Genomic DNA, 11,935 nt, shown 5'->3' with positions numbered 1-11,935 from the left:
TGATCTTGATGGCATCGTCAACATCGTCGACATCAAGCAACGTGATGGACGGAGGTAAACAGGCCAAACCTGATTCATCGATTTTGTTTCTCACCCTCCCGCCCGTTTGCATGCATATACCGATTTGGAGGAGTCGATGGAGATGATGTTCGGGAGTTTCCACTTCCGCGTCGGGAAAGAGGGATCACATCGCCTGGCGGCACCAATTTTTTTGGGACTGTTAGCGGCCGATTCCAATTTCTCTGGATCATCATCATCATCAATCGAGTCAGGCGACGAGGAGGCTTCGCCGCCCAGCTTCATCAAGCCCGCCGCCGGCGGAGAACTCGCTGATCTGCTCGGTGGCATGTCTTTCGAGTCGTTCACGGACTCCGATCTGAGCAGCGACTCGGAAAGCGTCGACAACTTCGACTTCATCGCCAGATCTACTTCTATTTGGGAGGTCTTCGTCGATCGATACGATGGTGTCACCGATCCTGAAGATGAAAACACAGCTACAATATACCACCAACCCGAGCATGTATCCGACGAACGAGCAATTGATGCATTTGTCGCAGGGATCCGAAGAACAGATTTAATCGAGGACTTTGGAAGATCCAACCCGAGGACAATAGCGGAACTCATGGAGATAGCGATTCGCTGGCAGATGGCGAAGACGCTGTTCAAAATAAACGATATAGATCACCCAAAGAGGATCGAAACAGAAACAACAATCAAAATAGACGGCGTTATCGCCACTTCTCATATAATGACGGTCCCTGCCAAGTGGCGGCTGGCTTCCGAGGTAATAGCGGGGGAATCATCGAGATGACTATCAGCGAAGCAATGATCGGCGCAATGATCATAGATATGCACCAGGCTCCAGCAGACAAAATAATCGACCACAGTTTCCGAGGCCGCGGAATGTATCACCCAAAGATCTTCTGAATGGACCGTTTCAGATGCACTTTTTCCTTGACAGTGAGGCAAAAAGACAGTCAGGCCATCTTTAGAAAGACTACCGAACTTTCCAAGCTTTGCATAGGTATGCGCAGAGTGCCAATACACAAGCAGCAAATAGGGATATGTGCATGGGCCAAGGTGTGAAATTCACCTGGCACCACACCCGCAATCACCAATGCAAATCCGCATCAGTTGCAATTGGCAGCACCTCCGGGCAGCAATGTCGAGTACATCCACACAACGGGAGCGGTGTCGATGATTCAGAAGGGCAGACCCTCAAATAGAGCTCAGAAGTTAATTTCGCGACAAGTATACATGGAACAGAAGATGCCTCCACCAACAATCGAGTACCTTAATTGGTCAGATCAGGACATAACATTCACTCAAGCGGACCACCCGCCTCAAGTTCCACGACCAGGGCAATCATCCATGATTTTACCGGCAGTGTTTGCAGGATTCGAGGTCTCGTGCATATTCATCGACGGAGGGAGCAGTCTGAACCTGATGTACACGGATACGTTGAGGAAGATGAATATCTCTCTGGCAAACCTGACACCAATGGACACGCGTTTCCATGGCATTACACCGGAGAAGCCGAACTATCCTTTGGGAAAAATTAATCTCGACGTATAATTTGGAACTCGAGAAAATTTCAGGAGGGAGAAGCTAGAGTTTGAAGTTATAGATTTTCCATCACAGTACCACGCTCTCTCGGGACGACTCGCATAAGCCAGATTCATGTATGTGTTGCACTATACATACTTGTTATGGAGGATCCCTGGACCTAAGGGCCCAATCACGGTGAAAAGAAGCTTCGCAATGGCAGATAAATGCGACAATGATTTCCATAGGCTCTCCGAAACGTTTAGGATGCAGTCTGAGTATGAAGCATCCAAGCTCACCACCAATTACGATGTGTTACTTGGCGAGGAAGATGCTTGCAAGTGCAAGCTTTCGACATCTCCAAGAACTCTAAGGAAGTGCAGATTCACCCGACAGATCCCAAGAAAATGACAGCCATCGCAACAAACTTGGATAGCGCATAGGAAAGTGTGCTCGTCGAGTTCCTCCATGAGCGTTGGGAAATCTTCGAATGGTGTCCAGCTGACATGTCAGGAGTACCCAGGGAACTTGCCGAGCATCCTCTTAATCTAGATCCAAGAGCCAGTCCAATACGACAACCTTTGCGGCATTTTTCTGAGCCGAACCGCAAAGCTATGCTATTTGAGATCCGTCGACTCGAAGAAGCAGGTTTCATCAAGGAGTTACACACCGAGGCCACGTGGGTCGCCAATCCAGTGCTGCTCCCAAACAAAAACACTGAGGTCCTTCGCATGTGCGTCGACTTCACGTGTCTCAATAAACATTGTCCAAAGGATCACTTTACCCTCCATAGGATCAATCAAATTATCGACTCCACAGTGGGTTGCGAACGTATTTACTTCATGGATGCATATTCTGGTTACAACCAGATCCGCTTTAAAGAAGAAGATGAAGTCAAAACAGCTTTCATAACCCCTTACGGCGTGTTCTGATACAGGACAATGCCCTTCGGGTTGAAAAACGCGGGAGCCACATATCATAGGATGATGCAGAAATGTTTCGCCACGCAGATTGGCAAAAACATTCAAGTATACATTGACGACATCATCATCACAACAAAGACAGGGTCCTCTCTCATCGATGACTTGCGAGAAACTTTCGACAACCTAGATAAGTTCTGCCTGAAGCTGAATCCAACGAAGTGTTCCTTTGGAGTTCCTGCGGGAGAACTTCTCGGATACTTGGTATTAGCCAGAGGAATCGAGGCTAACCCAGAAAAAATACAAGCCATCGTGACGACGAGGAAGCCAACTAAGCTCAAGGAGATACAACAGCTGACTGGGTGAGTCGCAGCTTTGAGGAGATTCATCGCAAGGCTAGGAGAAAAAGCGCTGCCCTTTTACGCGCTCATCAAGCAAGGGGAAATGTTCGAGTGGAACGAAGAAGCAGACAAATCTTTTGAGCATCTCAAGTGAACAATTTCGACACCACCAATACTGGTGGCTCCGAAGGATAAGGAACCTCTCATGTTATACATCGCGGCCAATATAAGGAACCTCAGGTGGTTAGCACAGTCCTCGTAGTAGAGCGAGAGGAGGAAGGAAAGATTCATGGGGTACAATGGCCAATATATTTCCTTAGTGAAGTTTTATCACCATCCAAACGACGCTACCCGCAGTATTAGAAGTTGGCATATGGAGTTTTCGTGTCAGCAAGAAAGCTAATGCACTATTTTTAGGCACACCCGATAATAGTGGTTAACGAGGCTCCCTTCTCAAATATATTGAACAATCCAGAAGCTACAAGACGTGTCTCCCATTGGGGAATCGAGCTTTCCCCTCGGGACATCACATATGAAAAAGAAAGGCGACTAAGCTGCAAATCCTGCCTGACTTTGTCGCGGAGTGGATGGAGTTGCAAAATGGGACCCCCAGATTTATCGCGTACCTGGCACATGAATTTTGACGGGTCCAAGAGGCTAGAAGGAGCAGGAGCAGGCGTAATACTGGTCTCACCCCAGGGTGATAAGATGAAGTACATACGGCGGATGACTTTTCCCAATGCATCAAACAACGAAGAAGAATATCAGGCTCTGATTCATGGGATGAAGATGGCTAAGGCATGCGGTGCTACCCGCCTAAAAATATTCGGTGACTCCCAGTTGGTGGCTCAACAAGTGATGAACAAGTAAGATGCGGTCAATGACAACATGATAGCGTACAAGGAAGTGTACAATGAACTCGAGAAACTCTTTGATGGTTGTGAAGTTAACCATATCAGCAGACTCAGCAACGACGAAGCCGATGTTTTAGCAAACATCGGCTCACAATGTCTTCCAATACCACCTGGAGTCTTTTGGAGAAAATAAGCGAGAGGTCAACCAAGGCGAAGAAAGTACCAACGCAGTCAAAGAAAAAGGAGAAATGCAAGAAAGACTCGGGGGTTCCAGCAGCCCCGGAGGCACATACATCAGATGATGAGGAGGAACCAGACGAAGTCATGATGATCCAAATTCCCTGGATGCAAGTATACCTCGCGTATATCACAAAGAAAGAGATACCCGACGATCGGTCTAAGCAAGACGAGTTATTCGGCGATCCAGGACTTTCACCATGGTCAAGGGAGAACTATACAAGCGAAACATCTCAGGAGTACTGCAGAGGTATGTCACACCTGAGGAAGGGCGAGTCATATCGAAGGACATACACGGAGGATTATGCGGCCACCACGCGAGCAGCCGAGCAATAGCAGCGAAAGCTTTTCGGGCAGGATTCTATTGGCTCTCAGCAATAGAGGACGCAAAGGAAACCGTGCGAACCTGTGAGGCGTGTCAGATGTTTGCATCAAAACCTCACTCACCAGTAGCTGAATTGATGCCGATACCATTGGCGTGGCCTTTCGCGCAATGGGTTTTAGACATGGTTGGGAAATTACAAAAGTCCTGGCCCAGAGGACACGTTTATATACCGGTGGCTGTCGACAAATTTACAAAGTGGATTGAAGCAGTACCAGTAACGTTGGCAGATGCAACATCGGCGGTTAGCTTCGTCAAGGGGATAGTTTTTCTATTTGGCGTCCCTAACAGCATAGTTACGGACAATGGCAGCAATCTCACTTCCCAAGAACTTAAAGAGTACTCAACGAAGTCGGCATCAAACTACAGTTTGCATTGGTGGCGCACCCGCAAACCAGTGGCCAAGTCGAAAAAACAAACGACATTATCTGCAATGGAATCAAGAAGCGATTACTGACACCACTAGAGAAAGCGCGACACAATAGGGTGGAGGAGTTACCCAATGTACTATGGAGCATACATACAACACCTAACACAGCAACCCAACAAACTTCGTTTTTTCTGGTTCACGGAGCCGAGGCAGTACTCCTGATAGAAATAGAGCATGATTCTCCCAGAGTTGCAGAATATGATGAAGAAACTTCACGAAAGGAACTCGAAGATGATGTGGACGCACTCGATAAAGCCAGGGATGATGTACTTTCGAAAGTAACAACGTATCAGCAAAATCTCAAGAACTACCACAACCGACAACTGCGGCCCAGGTCGTTTGAAGTTGGCGATCTAGTTCTTCGGCTCAAGCAAGAAAGCCACGAAAATTTCGAGTCTCCATGGGTGGGGCCATACATAGTCACTGAAGTAATTCCAGGAGGAGCATACAGAATGAAGAACGAGAAGACAGTGAAGGACGAACCAAACCCATGGAACGTGGCGCAACTCCGACTTTTCTACGCTTAGAGATCAATATATTATCGACTATGTAAGCATACATTGTACTGAAGAGCTCGCAAGTTTTCAGACGCACTCTTTTCCTTTCAGGGCACCGAGTGGGGCTGGAAGGTTTTTAATGAGGCTGGCTTGCGATGCTGCAATATAATAAAAATAGTGATGGTATATATTTTTCTCGCAAGGCTCGGGGGCTCGTACCCGAAGAATTCGCAAAATATACTCGACTCTCAAAATATAGCTCAAAATTATTCGCCTTGGTTCACAAAAAACCTCGCTGATAACAAACATAGATACGCCAACGAGGACACTCGAGGGTTTGAAATGAAAACAATAACATACAAATTTGCCTTGAATGTACATAAGTCTCGCAATAATGATTACAATATATACGAGTTACAAATATATTCGGCTCAGACTACATATCTCGGGAAAAGAGAAAAATAGCTTTCACATAAATCTATCTATGGCTATGTTCTCTGGCAACACGAATATTTTGTGTCGAGTCATGATACCGAAGATCTGTGAAGAAAGTTGTGTCATACCGAAGAAGCTCATCGATCATTTTCTCGGCTACAGGTGATGCAACTTCATTGTGTTTATAAACGTTTACCCACCTCTTTGACGTCTTGCGGTAAAAAATGTCGAAGAGATTGTTGAAGTCCAATTTCGAGTGACAGACCTTCAACCAAATCAGAGCAAACTTTACACCGGCCACCATCTGGACCTTTACAAAGTCGTGGATACTCTCCACATCCCTGAACTTATTCATAAGCTCAGTAAGATTTGCAGGCTGAGGGTTCCAAGGAAACAAAGCGTTATACACCATGGCCAAAGTGCTGCCGAAGAAATATCGGAACTCCCGAACTTGAGCGGCTCGATCCTGGAACTAAACAATTTGGCGGGCAAGATTCTTGTCCGCCCAGAAGTCAATATCATTCTTTCTGGAGAGTTCAAGGAGAACCTCGACTCGCGAGTTCACATGTTGTTCTTCGGCGACTGTGTCAAGGAAAGAACCTACACACAGCACATGAGAAGCAACACAGCCCGAGAAGAGACATGAAAAATATAAAAAGAAGAGGAAAGCTACAACATAAAATACCCGCCATATCTTGACTTGCATCAGTCATCAGATCAAGCATATAATTCTTGCAGTTAACAGCCCAAGAAGCATCGGCAGTAGTAGATTCTTTCAACTCAAGAGCCTCTTGTGCTTGCCGAAGAGCAGACCGTTCACGATTCGATGATTTGCGAGATTGATCCATAATGGTGATAGCCTATTTTTTCATAGCTTGCAACTGCTGTCGAAGATCGGCTAGTTCTTGGTGCATTGAACTAACACACGAAGAATCATCCAAGAAAACATCGCCAGTAGCTCTCGCAGAATGAGAAACGGCGGGTGAAGTATTGGACGGACCAGCAGCTTTGGTATAGTTATCGCATATAAACTGGAAGAAAAGAAAGGTCGACATCAATTACTCGGCAAAAGGCACTTTTCATTCATAATTCCGCAGATTTACACAAGTCAAGATCTTACAAAAGGCGACTCCTAGCGAGCCCTACAAATCTTCAGAAGCACCAGAAGTTGGCACTAGATACAAAAGAAAATAGAAAAGAAGCGGGTTGGTCTACTTGACCTCCGTCCGTGCAGTACTAGCAAAAGCAGTGGACTTCGGATCAAGGAACGTAATGATTTTCTTCAATTGAGGCTTAGCCTCTGTAACGGCCCAGGGTAGTACCCTATTAGATTTGCTTGTGCCTTTCTTTTGTGCATCATAAGCATCATATGCATCTTATCATGCCACCTTTATTTTATAAAAATTGCATCAATCTTGCTCTTGTTTGGATCTCTCTCTCTTGTTTTGCAATCCAAGCTCCAACCCTCAACTTGTACTTCCCTCTCATTTGTTATAACATGAGAACCTCCCCTCTCCTTTTCTTTCAACAAAACCCTAGCCTCACCCTCTCATATCCTCTATTTTATAATTAAACTTGTTCCACAAATAAGGTTTTGGAATAAAATTGTGTTTTGTTTTGGGTTACAAATAAAGTATATAATTTGAAATCTATTTTAATCTCACTCCCATCTCTGGTTCAAATTCAAACTCAAAAGGATTTGAAATTCACATGTTTTAAAATAAAAACAGAAAATAAAACCCCTTCCCTCTCTTTTCATGGGCCCTCTTCTCTCTTTGGCCCACTTTTCCTCTTTCCTCCCCTCCACCGCCGCAGCCCATCTCCTTTCCTAGTTCGGCCCAGCCCACCAGCCCGTACCCCTTCGTGGGAAATGGATCTTCCTCTCGTGTCGTCTTCCTCCCCATGAAAGCAGCGTGAGCCTCTCTGTGGTCCTCCCCTCTCACGCCATCCACACCGCGCCCTCACCTGCCCCTCTCCCAACCAAATAAGGATTCCCTAGCGAAGCCTAGCCATCCCTTCTCCCTCCCCCGCGCCGCCATCTCTCCCTTCCTCTCTTCCTTTTCTTCTCAGACACCGAGCACCACCGCCACGGGACTGCCATGGCGCCGCCGCTACGGGTCCTCCCGCGACGCGCCAAGACGACCAGGAGAAGCACCATGAAGTACTTGTTCTCCACGCCAGAGTAATCGAACCGTGGCGCCCTAAATCGAGCGGTTTTTTGTCATTCCCCTCTCCGACCCGGCGGCGTTTTTCACCAATTTCGACGAGTACCATGCTCCTCTGGCCGAACCGACCTCGCCATCATGCTCGGGGTACAGTTGCGCATGTCCTGGACTTTCTCTACACCTCGATTGCTTCCTGGAACATCTTCTTGCTTTTGATGCCGTCCGCTTCTGCCGCAGAATGTCACCGCCGGTGAAGCTCCGACGACTCGCCGGCTACAGCACCACCGTCGTCCTGTCCCCGCCGACGAGGAGCAGCCGAGGAACCCGTGCGCGCATCCTGGAGCTCCTGCAACGCCCGCTCGCCCATGTTGTCCTCGCGGTGGTCACCGCCGTGCACGTGACGCGAGCGGCATGCCCTGTGTCGAGCACCTGCCGGGCGTGCGCGCAAGCTTCGCCACGGTGTCATCCACGTCGGCATTCGGGCCCCACCCATCAGCCTCGCTGGCTAGGTAACCACGCGGTGAGAAACCCTCCCCCCGATCTGGATCTGTTTCTTTTGCCCTTAGCCCCCTGCCATGTTTAAATCTTAACCCGCAGCCCCTGACCCTATCCGTTTTAAGAAAACCCCCCTGCATCTTTAGAAAACAAACCCGGGGTCCCTCCCCCTGGATGATATTAGTTTCAGATCCTTTTCTATTTAAATAAAATCTAATTATCTATTTTTAACTAATAAAAACTATTTTGTTAATAACTTTTAAACCGTAACTCGAAATTAAAAGTGTTATATATAAATTTTGATCAGAAAAATGAGATGAACATGATTAAGCCATCCATGCTTGATGTTGCATCATGCATCATACAATCTCGTGATAGTTTGTATTATCACCTAATATGGAACATATGGAATATGAGGGATACTATATAAATGTTGTCCCGGTTCCATTTAACTTTGAAGTAGCTCACCCTACGATGTTGTGCCATGCTAAAAAACACTTAACTTTGTCGGTAGAAATGCAACTCGAACCTAATAATTGTTTGTACGGGGTTCCGACTCCGATTAATATGGATAAGTTGCATCGCATCATCGTTGCCATGTCATGCATGCATGCATTTGATCATGTTGGATCTTGTTTATCCATAGTAGTAGGACTTGCATACGTTGTGTGTTCCAGCTTTTGCTTCTTCCAGGATAGGATCACGAAGTGTTGATGTGAGATACGACGAGTTCTCTGACAAGTTCTTCTGCAGCTTTTCACAGGCGAGCCCTCCCTCTTCACCTATATTACATTTTTCTCTCCCTCGCACTGCTATCCTTATGTTGCGATTCTTTATCGAGTCACATGTCCTATTCCACTTGTTTACCATAATAATCCTATATGTATCATTCCTCACCCATAGTCGTTGCTTGATGTTTGAGCCTTGCGAGTCGTAGGCGTGTTTAGGATCTGTTGTTTATCTCGATCTGTTATCGGGATATGTTGGGTTGTTGGGAGGTTATCACATGCTATATCAGTTGTTGGAGATAGACATGCTTAACTTTAATGTTAAAAACTAAAATTGTAAGCAGAGGCATCTGTGAGCCCCTTTGCGAAAGCATCATATCGGAACTTTGACTCACTAATGTCCCCTAGGACCCGAGTTCTTGTTATCTGTTCCGAGACTGAGCGCTCTAACCACACGTGGGTATGCTTACCGGGTCTCCCCTTGACCACTGCCGGAATCTACAACTTTGTCCAGTGGCCACAATTAGTTTGAAGGTTGTTTGTTTCTCCCGGGCGTGCAAGCATGTTTCTTTGTGGTCAGATGATATGATGTTACTTTTGGGGAAGCCATGCGTGCCTTGTATCCCCGTTGTCTCTTGCACGTCCGTAGGTGCGGCACGTATTGTTAAGAGGTCATCCTCTAGTGGGCTCTGATCCTTCTTAGCCGTCCTCGCAACAGCTAGGTCCGCGTCGGAGTTTCGATCGGGCTCCGAAACGGGTTAACTTAGTTAGGCGGCTTCCTGGACATTGTTGTCGTGAAGGAGAGTGCGAGTCGTGATATCCACCTGTCGCAAGTGGGTTGAGCGTGCGTGTGGGCACATTTGGGCACCCCTGCAGGGTTACAATCTTATCGATAAGCCGTGTCCGCGGTTATGGACGACTTGGAATTGTATAACTTGATCATAGAATAACTTACACCTTATACTTGTTGTTAATAATCTGGTAATAACTTGCGTAGTAATATAGCATTACTACAACCGATACCTAATAAAAATTGTCAACCGTGGAGTGCCTTTTACATTGCCTCTTCGCTTTGTTGAAGGGGATATGTGTAATCGGCTGGGTTATGTTTGTGTAGTATTTATCTGTTACCTTGTGCGCTCTCTTATCTTCTCTGATTAGACGGATGTTGTAGCGTGTCTCTATTGGTTATAGTTTTGTTGCCGCTAAACCTACCATATAGCCCCAGGCGATATATTCGCCCGACGAGCATAGCCATTTATAGTCTCGCTAAGTACGTGCCGGAGTTCGTTCCTTGGTACTTACTCTCGCTTTTTCTCTTTCTCTTCTGTTTCCTCCCTTTTGTCGGCAACCGATGGCCCGACTTCGACAGGTACAAGATGACGACGTTAGCAAGGTTACCCTTCCGGCTTGGCCTGGGCAGGGTTATGGACGCCACTGGTTATCTTCAGGACTCTTGGTCCAATTTGTATCTTGTCCGTACTCGGATGCATTCGATCTTTTGTACGATTTGGATCTTTCTATTGTATATTTGTATCTTGACTCGTTGGAGTCGTTGTTGTAATATATGTTTCTTGTGACCTCTATTGTAATCATGTTGTATTGTTACCGCTCGTGTTAATTCCTCTGACATCACGTGTGTGACTTGTCGCGCACGTCATGTCGGAAGGCGCATCAGAATCGATATCGTGCGGATTTCGGCGGGATCGCTGGAATCCTCATGATACCGGTTCCGGGGCGTCACAAGTTGGTATCAGAGCCTCAGGTTTGACGGTACCCCACTAGTCCAGCCTGTAGGATAACCTTGCCAGTGGTCGTTGAGTTTAGAGTGTCAAAACCTATTTTCGAAATTCGTTGGATAGATCTGATTAGTTCTGATTTTCTCCTTATCTCTATTCTTTCTCCTCTTACCTTTGCGAGTTTTGAGTATTCTCTCTTATCTGATTTTTCCAAGTCTTAGGTTTGACGTGGGTTGGATGGTCTTTACCCCCTATTAGGTCCGGTGTTCGGAGGATCCCGACGGAAGCGCATCATCGACAGTGGAACAACGACTTCTTGTTAGTGGTGTTGAGGAGATCGACACGTCGCCAGAAGATCCGATAGTTCACCTCTCTCACCCTTAGGTTGATGTGGGATCTCAGGGCGCGATCCCTTGTTAGTGGTGTCGTTTTTAACGGCCCAGGGTAGTACCCTATTAGATTTTCTTGTGCCTTTCTTTTGTGCATCATAAGCATCATATGCATCTTATCATGCCACCTTTATTTTATAAAAATTGCATCAATCTTGCTCTTGTGCTCTTGTTTGGCTCTCTCTCTCTCTTGTTTTGCAATCCAAGCTCCAACCCTCAACTTGTACTTCCCTCTCATTTGTTATAACATGAGAACCTCCCCTCTCCTTTTCTTTCAACAAAACCCTAGCCTCACCCTCTCATATCCTCTATTTTATAATTAAACTGGTTCGACAAATAAGGTTTTGGAATAAAATTGTGTTTTGTTTTAGGTTACACATAAAGTATATAATTTGAAATCTATTTTAATCTCACTCCCATCCCTGGTTCAAATTCAAACTCAAAAGGATTTGAAATTCACATGTTTTATAATAAAAACATAAAATAAAACCCCTTCCCTCTCTTTTCCTGGGCCCTCTTCTCTCTCTGGCCCACTTTTCCTCTTTCCTCCCCTCCACCGCTGCAGCCCATCTCCTTTCTTGGTTCGGCTCAGCCCACCAGCCCGTACCCCTTCATGGGAAACGGATCTTCTTCTCGTGTCGTCTTCCTCCCCACGAAAGCAGCGTGAGCCTCTCTGTAGTCCTCCCCTCTCACGCCATCCATGCCGTGCCCTCACCTGCCCCTCTCCCCACCAGATAAGGATTCCCTAGCGAACCATAGCCATCCCTTCTCCCCCCCC

Source organism: Lolium perenne, chromosome 6 (genome assembly GCF_019359855.2).
Source record: "Lolium perenne isolate Kyuss_39 chromosome 6, Kyuss_2.0, whole genome shotgun sequence".
Taxonomy (NCBI): Eukaryota; Viridiplantae; Streptophyta; class Magnoliopsida; order Poales; family Poaceae; genus Lolium; species Lolium perenne.
Note: the sequence above shows the minus strand (reverse complement) of the source record.